Source organism: Garra rufa, unplaced genomic scaffold, assembly GCF_049309525.1.
Source record: "Garra rufa unplaced genomic scaffold, GarRuf1.0 hap1_unplaced_003, whole genome shotgun sequence".
In the NCBI taxonomy this organism is placed as follows: Eukaryota; Metazoa; Chordata; class Actinopteri; order Cypriniformes; family Cyprinidae; genus Garra; species Garra rufa.
In genome coordinates, this window is record NW_027394278.1 from 8,192,724 (window position 1) to 8,205,511 (window position 12,788).

General features: G+C 39.8%; 19 non-coding genes across 19 annotated transcripts; all 19 read left to right on the top strand.

Moving 5' to 3' along the window:
* Positions 1–826: 826 nt before the first annotated feature.
* On the top strand, positions 827–945 carry LOC141309916 (5S ribosomal RNA). The gene has a single exon (XR_012347463.1). It is a non-coding gene; the product is annotated as a 5S ribosomal RNA (ribosomal RNA).
* An 84-nt stretch (positions 946–1,029) lies between these two features.
* Positions 1,030–1,148, top strand: LOC141310221 (5S ribosomal RNA). The gene has a single exon (XR_012347767.1). It is a non-coding gene; the product is annotated as a 5S ribosomal RNA (ribosomal RNA).
* A 724-nt stretch (positions 1,149–1,872) lies between these two features.
* On the top strand, positions 1,873–1,991 carry LOC141309985 (5S ribosomal RNA). The gene has a single exon (XR_012347531.1). It is a non-coding gene; the product is annotated as a 5S ribosomal RNA (ribosomal RNA).
* An 84-nt stretch (positions 1,992–2,075) lies between these two features.
* Positions 2,076–2,194, top strand: LOC141310432 (5S ribosomal RNA). Its single transcript, XR_012347976.1, has one exon. It is a non-coding gene; the product is annotated as a 5S ribosomal RNA (ribosomal RNA).
* A 730-nt stretch (positions 2,195–2,924) lies between these two features.
* Positions 2,925–3,043, top strand: LOC141310317 (5S ribosomal RNA). Its single transcript, XR_012347861.1, has one exon. It is a non-coding gene; the product is annotated as a 5S ribosomal RNA (ribosomal RNA).
* Positions 3,044–3,773: 730 nt separating this feature from the next.
* LOC141309917 (5S ribosomal RNA) lies at positions 3,774–3,892 on the top strand. The gene has a single exon (XR_012347464.1). It is a non-coding gene; the product is annotated as a 5S ribosomal RNA (ribosomal RNA).
* An 84-nt stretch (positions 3,893–3,976) lies between these two features.
* LOC141309798 (5S ribosomal RNA) lies at positions 3,977–4,095 on the top strand. The gene has a single exon (XR_012347345.1). It is a non-coding gene; the product is annotated as a 5S ribosomal RNA (ribosomal RNA).
* Positions 4,096–4,825: 730 nt separating this feature from the next.
* On the top strand, positions 4,826–4,944 carry LOC141309986 (5S ribosomal RNA). Its single transcript, XR_012347532.1, has one exon. It is a non-coding gene; the product is annotated as a 5S ribosomal RNA (ribosomal RNA).
* An 84-nt stretch (positions 4,945–5,028) lies between these two features.
* Positions 5,029–5,147, top strand: LOC141310433 (5S ribosomal RNA). Its single transcript, XR_012347977.1, has one exon. It is a non-coding gene; the product is annotated as a 5S ribosomal RNA (ribosomal RNA).
* Positions 5,148–5,877: 730 nt separating this feature from the next.
* Positions 5,878–5,996, top strand: LOC141310318 (5S ribosomal RNA). The gene has a single exon (XR_012347862.1). It is a non-coding gene; the product is annotated as a 5S ribosomal RNA (ribosomal RNA).
* Positions 5,997–6,726: 730 nt separating this feature from the next.
* Positions 6,727–6,845, top strand: LOC141310222 (5S ribosomal RNA). Its single transcript, XR_012347768.1, has one exon. It is a non-coding gene; the product is annotated as a 5S ribosomal RNA (ribosomal RNA).
* Positions 6,846–7,575: 730 nt separating this feature from the next.
* Positions 7,576–7,694, top strand: LOC141309918 (5S ribosomal RNA). Its single transcript, XR_012347465.1, has one exon. It is a non-coding gene; the product is annotated as a 5S ribosomal RNA (ribosomal RNA).
* An 84-nt stretch (positions 7,695–7,778) lies between these two features.
* LOC141309799 (5S ribosomal RNA) lies at positions 7,779–7,897 on the top strand. Its single transcript, XR_012347346.1, has one exon. It is a non-coding gene; the product is annotated as a 5S ribosomal RNA (ribosomal RNA).
* Positions 7,898–8,627: 730 nt separating this feature from the next.
* LOC141310223 (5S ribosomal RNA) lies at positions 8,628–8,746 on the top strand. The gene has a single exon (XR_012347769.1). It is a non-coding gene; the product is annotated as a 5S ribosomal RNA (ribosomal RNA).
* Positions 8,747–10,118: 1,372 nt separating this feature from the next.
* On the top strand, positions 10,119–10,237 carry LOC141309919 (5S ribosomal RNA). The gene has a single exon (XR_012347466.1). It is a non-coding gene; the product is annotated as a 5S ribosomal RNA (ribosomal RNA).
* An 84-nt stretch (positions 10,238–10,321) lies between these two features.
* LOC141310224 (5S ribosomal RNA) lies at positions 10,322–10,440 on the top strand. The gene has a single exon (XR_012347770.1). It is a non-coding gene; the product is annotated as a 5S ribosomal RNA (ribosomal RNA).
* A 724-nt stretch (positions 10,441–11,164) lies between these two features.
* LOC141309987 (5S ribosomal RNA) lies at positions 11,165–11,283 on the top strand. Its single transcript, XR_012347533.1, has one exon. It is a non-coding gene; the product is annotated as a 5S ribosomal RNA (ribosomal RNA).
* Positions 11,284–11,367: 84 nt separating this feature from the next.
* Positions 11,368–11,486, top strand: LOC141310434 (5S ribosomal RNA). The gene has a single exon (XR_012347978.1). It is a non-coding gene; the product is annotated as a 5S ribosomal RNA (ribosomal RNA).
* Positions 11,487–12,216: 730 nt separating this feature from the next.
* Positions 12,217–12,335, top strand: LOC141310408 (5S ribosomal RNA). The gene has a single exon (XR_012347953.1). It is a non-coding gene; the product is annotated as a 5S ribosomal RNA (ribosomal RNA).
* The last annotated feature ends 453 nt before the right edge of the window (positions 12,336–12,788 follow it).

The window sequence follows — 12,788 nt, forward strand, 5'->3', positions numbered from 1 at the left end:
TAACCACTAGTCATCTCTCACAGTTAAATCTGACCCCATTTTAATCTTGTAACTCTGGATGGGAGACCGCCTGGGAATACCAGGTGCTGTAAGCTTTTGCCTTTTCTTCACTATTTATATAATATGCTGGCTTTTAGAAAGACGTGTTTTACCGCTCTATTTATTACAATCATTTAAATGTATTATAGAGTGTTAAGTGTTTTACATGTTTTTTTAGGCCATTTTATTGCTCTTAACATTTTAAGTGTGTGTGTGTCTTAAATAAATGGATGGTTGGCCTGCCATGTGACTAGACACATGACAGGAAGCAGGAAGTACAACTGTATAAGGGAGCAGCATGACATACAAAGGACAGTCACCAAACTGTTGGATTAAGGAGTTTGCTAATTTTAGAGCTCACCTTTCCATTCACCACCTGCAAACTTTGGATTACACTTTCTGTGGATTGTATATACAATGGTGGACACTCACATTGGACTTATCAACACACTGGGATTCTTGGACTGTTTTTAGGGTATGGACAAATGAACTGTATTCTTTTAACAGCATTTACCTAGTTTTATCGTGTTGTTTTAAAGTCTTTTTATGTGAACCTTGTATATAAACCAAATCTATTTAAACCAATCTTCTTTTATGTCTCATTCTTTTAACCACTAGTCATCTCTCACAGTTAAATCTGACCCCATTTTAATCTTGTAACTCTGGATGGGAGACCGCCTGGGAATACCAGGTGCTGTAAGCTTTTGCCTTTTCTTCACTATTTATATAATATGATGGCTTTTACGGAGGCTGATCTATAAATAGCCCACTTTTTGGAGCAGTACTCGCTTACGGCCATACTGCGCTGAGAGCGCCCGATCTCGTCTGATCTCGGAAGCAAAGCAGCGTCGGGCCTGGTTAGTACTTAGATGGGAGACCGCCTGGGAATACCAGGTGCTGTAAGCTTTTGCCTTTTCTTCACTATTTATATAATATGCTGGCTTTTACGGAGGCTGATCTTTAAATAGCCCACTTTTTGGAGCAGCCCTCGCTTACGGCCATACTGCGCTGAGACCGCCCGATCTCGTCTGATCTCGGAAGCAAAGCAGCGTCGGGCCTGGTTAGTACTTGGATGGGAGACCGCCTGGGAATACCAGGTGCTGTAAGCTTTTGCCTTTTCTTCACTATTTATATAATATGCTGGCTTTTAGAAAGACGTGTTTTACCGCTCTATTTATTACAATCATTTAAATGTATTATAGAGTGTTAAGTGTTTTACATGTTTTTTTAGGCCATTTTATTGCTCTTAACATTTTAAGTGTGTGTGTGTCTTTAATAAATGGATGGTTGGCCTGCCATGTGACTAGACACATGACAGGAAGCAGGAAGTACAACTGTATAAGAGAGCAGCATGACAAAAAAAGTCACCAAACTGTTGGATTAAGGAGTTGCTAATTTTAGAGCTCACCTTTCCATTCACCACCTGCAAACTTTGGATTACACTTTCTGTGGATTGTATATACAATGGTGGACACTCACATTGGACTTATCAACACACTGGGATTCTTGGACTGTTTTTAGGGTATGGACAAATGAACTGTATTCTTTTAACAGCATTTACCTAGTTTTATCGTGTTGTTTTAAAGTCTTTTATGTGAACCTTGTATAAAAACCAAATCTATTTAAACCAATCTTCTTTTATGTCTTATTCTTTTAACCACTAGTCATCTCTCACAGTTAATTCTGACCCCATTTTAATGTTGTAACTCTGGATGGGAGACCGCCTGGGAATACCTGGTGCTGTAAGCTTTTGCCTTTTCTTCACTATTTATATAATATGATGGCTTTTACGGAGGCTGATCTATAAATAACCCACTTTTTGGAGCAGTCTTCGCTTACGGCCATACTGCGCTGAGTGCGCCCGATCTCGTCTGATCTCGGAAGCAAAGCAGCGTCGGGCCTGGTTAGTACTTAGATGGGAGACCGCCTGGGAATACCAGGTGCTGTAAGCTTTTGCCTTTTCTTCACTATTTATATAATATGCTGGCTTTTACGGAGGCTGATCTTTAAATAGCCCACTTTTTGGAGCAGCCCTCACTTACGGCCATACCGCGCTGAGACCGCCCTATCTCGTCTGATCTCGGAAGCAAAGCAGCGTCGGGCCTGGTTAGTACTTGGATGGGAGACCGCCTGGGAATACCAGGTGCTGTAAGCTTTTGCCTTTTCTTCACTATTTATATAATATGCTGGCTTTTAGAAAGACGTGTTTTACCGCTCTATTTATTACAATCATTTAAATGTATTATAGAGTGTTAAGTGTTTTACATGTTTTTTTAGGCCATTTTATTGCTCTTAACATTTTAAGTGTGTGTGTGTCTTAAATAAATGGATGGTTGGCCTGCCATGTGACTAGACACATGACAGGAAGCAGGAAGTACAACTGTATAAGAGAGCAGCATGACAAACAAAGGACAGTCACCAAACTGTTGGATTAAGGAGTTTGCTAATTTTAGAGCTCACCTTTCCATTCACCACCTGCAAACTTTGGATTACACTTTCTGTGGATTGTATATACAATGGTGGACACTCACATTGGACTTATCAACACACTAGGATTCTTGGACTGTTTTTAGGGTATGGACAAATGAACTGTATTCTTTTAACAGCATTTACCTAGTTTTATCGTGTTGTTTTAAAGTCTTTTATGTTAACCTTGTATATAAACCAAATCTATTTAAACCAATCTTCTTTTATGTCTCATTCTTTTAACCACTACTCATCTCTCACAGTTAAATCTGACCCCATTTTAATCTTGTAACTCTGGATGGGAGACCGCCTGGGAATACCAGGTGCTGTAAGCTTTTGCCTTTTCTTCACTATTTATATAATATGCTGGCTTTTACGGAGGCTGATCTTTAAATAGGCCACTTTTTGGAGCAGCCCTCGCTTACGGCCATACCGCGCTGAGACCGCCCAATCTCGTCTGATCTCGGAAGCAAAGCAGCGTCGGGCCTGGTTAGTACTTGGATGGGAGACCGCCTGGGAATACCAGGTGCTGTAAGCTTTTGCCTTTTCTTCACTATTTATATAATATGCTGGCTTTTAGAAAGACGTGTTTTACCGCTCTATTTATTACAATCATTTAAATGTATTATAGAGTGTTAAGTGTTTTACATGTTTTTTTAGGCCATTTTATTGCTCTTAACATTTTAAGTGTGTGTGTGTCTTAAATAAATGGATGGTTGGCCTGCCATGTGACTAGACACATGACAGGAAGCAGGAAGTACAACTGTATAAGAGAGCAGCATGACAAACAAAGGACAGTCACCAAACTGTTGGATTAAGGAGTTTGCTAATTTTAGAGCTCACCTTTCCATTCACCACCTGCAAACTTTGGATTACACTTTTTGTGGATTGTATATACAATGGTGGACACTCACATTTGACTTATCAACACACTAGGATTCTTGGACTGTTTTTAGGGTATGGACAAATGAACTGTATTCTTTTAACAGCATTTACCTAGTTTTATCGTGTTGTTTTAAAGTCTTTTATGTTAACCTTGTATATAAACCAAATCTATTTAAACCAATCTTCTTTTATGTCTCATTCTTTTAACCACTAGTCATCTCTCACAGTTAAATCTGACCCCATTTTAATCTTGTAACTCTGGATGGGAGACCGCCTGGGAATACCAGGTGCTGTAAGCTTTTGCCTTTTCTTCACTATTTATATAATATGATGGCTTTTACGGAGGCTGATCTATAAATAGCCCACTTTTTGGAGCAGTACTCGCTTACGGCCATACTGCGCTGAGAGCGCCCGATCTCGTCTGATCTCGGAAGCAAAGCAGCGTCGGGCCTGGTTAGTACTTAGATGGGAGACCGCCTGGGAATACCAGGTGCTGTAAGCTTTTGCCTTTTCTTCACTATTTATATAATATGCTGGCTTTTACGGAGGCTGATCTTTAAATAGGCCACTTTTTGGAGCAGCCCTCGCTTACGGCCATACCGCGCTGAGACCGCCCGATCTCGTCTGATCTCGGAAGCAAAGCAGCGTCGGGCCTGGTTAGTACTTGGATGGGAGACCGCCTGGGAATACCAGGTGCTGTAAGCTTTTGCCTTTTCTTCACTATTTATATAATATGCTGGCTTTTAGAAAGACGTGTTTTACCGCTCTATTTATTACAATCATTTAAATGTATTATAGAGTGTTAAGTGTTTTACATGTTTTTTTAGGCCATTTTATTGCTCTTAACATTTTAAGTGTGTGTGTGTCTTAAATAAATGGATGGTTGGCCTGCCATGTGACTAGACACATGACAGGAAGCAGGAAGTACAACTGTATAAGAGAGCAGTATGACAAACAAAGGACAGTCACCAAACTGTTGGATTAAGGAGTTTGCTAATTTTAGAGCTCACCTTTCCATTCACCACCTGCAAACTTTGGATTACACTTTCTGTGGATTGTATATACAATGGTGGACACTCACATTGGACTTATCAACACACTGGGATTCTTGGACTGTTTTTAGGGTATGGACAAATGAACTGTATTCTTTTAACAGCATTTACCTAGTTTTATCGTGTTGTTTTAAAGTCTTTTATGTGAACCTTGTATAAAAACCAAATCTATTTAAACCAATCTTCTTTTATGTCTCATTCTTTTAACCACTAGTCATCTCTCACAGTTAATTCTGACCCCATTTTAATGTTGTAACTCTGGATGGGAGACCGCCTGGGAATACCTGGTGCTGTAAGCTTTTGCCTTTTCTTCACTATTTATATAATATGATGGCTTTTACGGAGGCTGATCTATAAATAACCCACTTTTTGGAGCAGTCTTCGCTTACGGCCATACTGCGCTGAGTGCGCCCGATCTCGTCTGATCTCGGAAGCAAAGCAGCGTCGGGCCTGGTTAGTACTTAGATGGGAGACCGCCTGGGAATACCAGGTGCTGTAAGCTTTTGCCTTTTCTTCACTATTTATATAATATGCTGGCTTTTACGGAGGCTGATCTTTAAATAGCCCACTTTTTGGAGCAGCCCTCACTTACGGCCATACCGCGCTGAGACCGCCCTATCTCGTCTGATCTCGGAAGCAAAGCAGCGTCGGGCCTGGTTAGTACTTGGATGGGAGACCGCCTGGGAATACCAGGTGCTGTAAGCTTTTGCCTTTTCTTCACTATTTATATAATATGCTGGCTTTTAGAAAGACGTGTTTTACCGCTCTATTTATTACAATCATTTAAATGTATTATAGAGTGTTAAGTGTTTTACATGTTTTTTTAGGCCATTTTATTGCTCTTAACATTTTAAGTGTGTGTGTGTCTTAAATAAATGGATGGTTGGCCTGCCATGTGACTAGACACATGACAGGAAGCAGGAAGTACAACTGTATAAGAGAGCAGCATGACAAACAAAGGACAGTCACCAAACTGTTGGATTAAGGAGTTTGCTAATTTTAGAGCTCACCTTTCCATTCACCACCTGCAAACTTTGGATTACACTTTCTGTGGATTGTATATACAATGGTGGACACTCACATTGGACTTATCAACACACTAGGATTCTTGGACTGTTTTTAGGGTATGGACAAATGAACTGTATTCTTTTAACAGCATTTACCTAGTTTTATCGTGTTGTTTTAAAGTCTTTTATGTTAACCTTGTATATAAACCAAATCTATTTAAACCAATCTTCTTTTATGTCTCATTCTTTTAACCACTACTCATCTCTCACAGTTAAATCTGACCCCATTTTAATCTTGTAACTCTGGATGGGAGACCGCCTGGGAATACCAGGTGCTGTAAGCTTTTGCCTTTTCTTCACTATTTATATAATATGCTGGCTTTTACGGAGGCTGATCTTTAAATAGGCCACTTTTTGGAGCAGCCCTCGCTTACGGCCATACCGCGCTGAGACCGCCCAATCTCGTCTGATCTCGGAAGCAAAGCAGCGTCGGGCCTGGTTAGTACTTGGATGGGAGACCGCCTGGGAATACCAGGTGCTGTAAGCTTTTGCCTTTTCTTCACTATTTATATAATATGCTGGCTTTTAGAAAGACGTGTTTTACCGCTCTATTTATTACAATCATTTAAATGTATTATAGAGTGTTAAGTGTTTTACATGTTTTTTTAGGCCATTTTATTGCTCTTAACATTTTAAGTGTGTGTGTGTCTTAAATAAATGGATGGTTGGCCTGCCATGTGACTAGACACATGACAGGAAGCAGGAAGTACAACTGTATAAGAGAGCAGCATGACAAACAAAGGACAGTCACCAAACTGTTGGATTAAGGAGTTTGCTAATTTTAGAGCTCACCTTTCCATTCACCACCTGCAAACTTTGGATTACACTTTTTGTGGATTGTATATACAATGGTGGACACTCACATTTGACTTATCAACACACTAGGATTCTTGGACTGTTTTTAGGGTATGGACAAATGAACTGTATTCTTTTAACAGCATTTACCTAGTTTTATCGTGTTGTTTTAAAGTCTTTTATGTTAACCTTGTATATAAACCAAATCTATTTAAACCAATCTTCTTTTATGTCTCATTCTTTTAACCACTACTCATCTCTCACAGTTAAATCTGACCCCATTTTAATCTTGTAACTCTGGATGGGAGACCGCCTGGGAATACCAGGTGCTGTAAGCTTTTGCCTTTTCTTCACTATTTATATAATATGCTGGCTTTTACGGAGGCTGATCTTTAAATAGCCCACTTTTTGGAGCAGCCCTCGCTTACGGCCATACTGCGCTGAGACCGCCCGATCTCGTCTGATCTCGGAAGCAAAGCAGCGTCGGGCCTGGTTAGTACTTGGATGGGAGACCGCCTGGGAATACCAGGTGCTGTAAGCTTTTGCCTTTTCTTCACTATTTATATAATATGCTGGCTTTTAGAAAGACGTGTTTTACCGCTCTATTTATTACAATCATTTAAATGTATTATAGAGTGTTAAGTGTTTTACATGTTTTTTTAGGCCATTTTATTGCTCTTAACATTTTAAGTGTGTGTGTGTCTTAAATAAATGGATGGTTGGCCTGCCATGTGACTAGACACATGACAGGAAGCAGGAAGTACAACTGTATAAGAGAGCAGCATGACAAACAAAGGACAGTCACCAAACTGTTGGATTAAGGAGTTTGCTAATTTTAGAGCTCACCTTTCCATTCACCACCTGCAAACTTTGGATTACACTTTCTGTGGATTGTATATACAATGGTGGACACTCACATTGGACTTATCAACACACTGGGATTCTTGGACTGTTTTTAGGGTATGGACAAATGAACTGTATTCTTTTAACAGCATTTACCTAGTTTTATCGTGTTGTTTTAAAGTCTTTTATGTGAACCTTGTATATAAACCAAATCTATTTAAACCAATCTTCTTTTATGTCTCATTCTTTTAACCACTAGTCATCTCTCACAGTTAAATCTGACCCCATTTTAATCTTGTAACTCTGGATGGGAGACCGCCTGGGAATACCAGGTGCTGTAAGCTTTTGCCTTTTCTTCACTATTTATATAATATGATGGCTTTTACGGAGGCTGATCTATAAATAGCCCACTTTTTGGAGCAGTACTCGCTTACGGCCATACTGCGCTGAGAGCGCCCGATCTCGTCTGATCTCGGAAGCAAAGCAGCGTCGGGCCTGGTTAGTACTTAGATGGGAGACCGCCTGGGAATACCAGGTGCTGTAAGCTTTTGCCTTTTCTTCACTATTTATATAATATGCTGGCTTTTACGGAGGCTGATCTTTAAATAGGCCACTTTTTGGAGCAGCCCTCGCTTACGGCCATACCGCGCTGAGACCGCCCGATCTCGTCTGATCTCGGAAGCAAAGCAGCGTCGGGCCTGGTTAGTACTTGGATGGGAGACCGCCTGGGAATACCAGGTGCTGTAAGCTTTTGCCTTTTCTTCACTATTTATATAATATGCTGGCTTTTAGAAAGACGTGTTTTACCGCTCTATTTATTACAATCATTTAAATGTATTATAGAGTGTTAAGTGTTTTACATGTTTTTTTAGGCCATTTTATTGCTCTTAACATTTTAAGTGTGTGTGTGTCTTAAATAAATGGATGGTTGGCCTGCCATGTGACTAGACACATGACAGGAAGCAGGAAGTACAACTGTATAAGAGAGCAGTATGACAAACAAAGGACAGTCACCAAACTGTTGGATTAAGGAGTTTGCTAATTTTAGAGCTCACCTTTCCATTCACCACCTGCAAACTTTGGATTACACTTTCTGTGGATTGTATATACAATGGTGGACACTCACATTGGACTTATCAACACACTAGGATTCTTGGACTGTTTTTAGGGTATGGACAAATGAACTGTATTCTTTTAACAGCATTTACCTAGTTTTATCGTGTTGTTTTAAAGTCTTTTATGTGAACCTTGTATATAAACCAAATCTATTTAAACCAATCTTCTTTTATGTCTCATTCTTTTAACCACTAGTCATCTCTCACAGTTAAATCTGACCCCATTTTAATCTAGTAACTCTGGATGGGAGACCGCCTGGGAATACCAGGTGCTGTAAGCTTTTGCCTTTTCTTCACTATTTATATAATATGCTGGCTTTTACGGAGGCTGATCTTTAAATAGCCCACTTTTTGGAGCAGTCCTCGCTTACGGCCATACTGCGCTGAGACCGCCCGATCTCGTCTGATCTCGGAAGCAAAGCAGCGTCGGGCCTGGTTAGTACTTGGATGGGAGACCGCCTGGGAATACCAGGTGCTGTAAGCTTTTGCCTTTTCTTCACTATTTATATAATATGCTGGCTTTTAGAAAGACGTGTTTTACCGCTCTATTTATTACAATCATTTAAATGTATTATAGAGTGTTAAGTGTTTTACATGTTTTTTAGGCCATTTTATTACTCTTAACATTTTAAGTGTGTGTGTGTGTCTTTAATAAATGGATGGTTGGCCTGCCATGTGACTAGACACATGACAGGAAGCAGGAAGTACAACTGTATAAGAGAGCAGCATGACAAAAAAAGTCACCAAACTGTTGGATTAAGGAGTTGCTAATTTTAGAGCTCACCTTTCCATTCACCACCTGCAAACTTTGGATTACACTTTCTGTGGATTGTATATACAATGGTGGACACTCACATTGGACTTATCAACACACTGGGATTCTTGGACTGTTTTTAGGGTATGGACAAATGAACTGTATTCTTTTAACAGCATTTACCTAGTTTTATCGTGTTGTTTTAAAGTCTTTTATGTGAACCTTGTATATAAACCAAATCTATTTAAACCAATCTTCTTTTATGTCTCATTCTTTTAACCACTAGTCATCTCTCACAGTTAAATCTGACCCCATTTTAATCTTGTAACTCTGGATGGGAGACCGCCTGGGAATACCAGGTGCTGTAAGCTTTTGCCTTTTCTTCACTATTTATATAATATGCTGGCTTTTAGAAAGACGTGTTTTACCGCTCTATTTATTACAATCATTTAAATGTATTATAGAGTGTTAAGTGTTTTACATGTTTTTTTAGGCCATTTTATTGCTCTTAACATTTTAAGTGTGTGTGTGTCTTAAATAAATGGATGGTTGGCCTGCCATGTGACTAGACACATGACAGGAAGCAGGAAGTACAACTGTATAAGGGAGCAGCATGACATACAAAGGACAGTCACCAAACTGTTGGATTAAGGAGTTTGCTAATTTTAGAGCTCACCTTTCCATTCACCACCTGCAAACTTTGGATTACACTTTCTGTGGATTGTATATACAATGGTGGACACTCACATTGGACTTATCAACACACTGGGATTCTTGGACTGTTTTTAGGGTATGGACAAATGAACTGTATTCTTTTAACAGCATTTACCTAGTTTTATCGTGTTGTTTTAAAGTCTTTTTATGTGAACCTTGTATATAAACCAAATCTATTTAAACCAATCTTCTTTTATGTCTCATTCTTTTAACCACTAGTCATCTCTCACAGTTAAATCTGACCCCATTTTAATCTTGTAACTCTGGATGGGAGACCGCCTGGGAATACCAGGTGCTGTAAGCTTTTGCCTTTTCTTCACTATTTATATAATATGATGGCTTTTACGGAGGCTGATCTATAAATAGCCCACTTTTTGGAGCAGTACTCGCTTACGGCCATACTGCGCTGAGAGCGCCCGATCTCGTCTGATCTCGGAAGCAAAGCAGCGTCGGGCCTGGTTAGTACTTAGATGGGAGACCGCCTGGGAATACCAGGTGCTGTAAGCTTTTGCCTTTTCTTCACTATTTATATAATATGCTGGCTTTTACGGAGGCTGATCTTTAAATAGCCCACTTTTTGGAGCAGCCCTCGCTTACGGCCATACTGCGCTGAGACCGCCCGATCTCGTCTGATCTCGGAAGCAAAGCAGCGTCGGGCCTGGTTAGTACTTGGATGGGAGACCGCCTGGGAATACCAGGTGCTGTAAGCTTTTGCCTTTTCTTCACTATTTATATAATATGCTGGCTTTTAGAAAGACGTGTTTTACCGCTCTATTTATTACAATCATTTAAATGTATTATAGAGTGTTAAGTGTTTTACATGTTTTTTTAGGCCATTTTATTGCTCTTAACATTTTAAGTGTGTGTGTGTCTTTAATAAATGGATGGTTGGCCTGCCATGTGACTAGACACATGACAGGAAGCAGGAAGTACAACTGTATAAGAGAGCAGCATGACAAAAAAAGTCACCAAACTGTTGGATTAAGGAGTTGCTAATTTTAGAGCTCACCTTTCCATTCACCACCTGCAAACTTTGGATTACACTTTCTGTGGATTGTATATACAATGGTGGACACTCACATTGGACTTATCAACACACTGGGATTCTTGGACTGTTTTTAGGGTATGGACAAATGAACTGTATTCTTTTAACAGCATTTACCTAGTTTTATCGTGTTGTTTTAAAGTCTTTTATGTGAACCTTGTATAAAAACCAAATCTATTTAAACCAATCTTCTTTTATGTCTTATTCTTTTAACCACTAGTCATCTCTCACAGTTAATTCTGACCCCATTTTAATGTTGTAACTCTGGATGGGAGACCGCCTGGGAATACCTGGTGCTGTAAGCTTTTGCCTTTTCTTCACTATTTATATAATATGATGGCTTTTACGGAGGCTGATCTATAAATAACCCACTTTTTGGAGCAGTCTTCGCTTACGGCCATACTGCGCTGAGTGCGCCCGATCTCGTCTGATCTCGGAAGCAAAGCAGCGTCGGGCCTGGTTAGTACTTAGATGGGAGACCGCCTGGGAATACCAGGTGCTGTAAGCTTTTGCCTTTTCTTCACTATTTATATAATATGCTGGCTTTTACGGAGGCTGATCTTTAAATAGCCCACTTTTTGGAGCAGCCCTCACTTACGGCCATACCGCGCTGAGACCGCCCTATCTCGTCTGATCTCGGAAGCAAAGCAGCGTCGGGCCTGGTTAGTACTTGGATGGGAGACCGCCTGGGAATACCAGGTGCTGTAAGCTTTTGCCTTTTCTTCACTATTTATATAATATGCTGGCTTTTAGAAAGACGTGTTTTACCGCTCTATTTATTACAATCATTTAAATGTATTATAGAGTGTTAAGTGTTTTACATGTTTTTTTAGGCCATTTTATTGCTCTTAACATTTTAAGTGTGTGTGTGTCTTAAATAAATGGATGGTTGGCCTGCCATGTGACTAGACACATGACAGGAAGCAGGAAGTACAACTGTATAAGAGAGCAGCATGACAAACAAAGGACAGTCACCAAACTGTTGGATTAAGGAGTTTGCTAATTTTAGAGCTCACCTTTCCATTCACCACCTGCAAACTTTGGATTACACTTTCTGTGGATTGTATATACAATGGTGGACACTCACATTGGACTTATCAACACACTAGGATTCTTGGACTGTTTTTAGGGTATGGACAAATGAACTGTATTCTTTTAACAGCATTTACCTAGTTTTATCGTGTTGTTTTAAAGTCTTTTATGTGAACCTTGTATATAAACCAAATCTATTTAAACCAATCTTCTTTTATGTCTCATTCTTTTAACCACTAGTCATCTCTCACAGTTAAATCTGACCCCATTTTAATCTAGTAACTCTGGATGGGAGACCGCCTGGGAATACCAGGTGCTGTAAGCTTTTGCCTTTTCTTCACTATTTATATAATATGCTGGCTTTTACGGAGGCTGATCTTTAAATAGCCCACTTTTTGGAGCAGCCCTCGCTTACGGCCATACTCCGCTGAGACCGCCCGATCTCGTCTGATCTCGGAAGCAAAGCAGCGTCGGCCCTGGTTAGTACTTGGATGGGAGACCGCCTGGGAATACCAGGTGCTGTAAGCTTTTGCCTTTTCTTCACTATTTATATAATATGCTGGCTTTTAGAAAGACGTGTTTTACCGCTCTATTTATTACAATCATTTAAATGTATTATAGAGTGTTAAGTGTTTTACATGTTTTTTAGGCCATTTTATTACTCTTAACATTTTAAGTGTGTGTGTGTCTTTAATAAATGGATGGTTGGCCTGCCATGTGACTAGACACATGACAGGAAGCAGGAAGTACAACTGTATAAGAGAGCAGCATGACAAAAAAAGTCACCAAACTGTTGGATTAAGGAGTTGCTAATTTTAGAGCTCACCTTTCCATTCACCACCTGCAAACTTTGGATTACACTTTCTGTGGATTGTATATACAATGGTGGACACTCACATTGGACTTATCAACACACTGGGATTCTTGGACTGTTTTTAGGGTATGGACAAATGAACTGTATTCTTTTAACAGCATTTACCT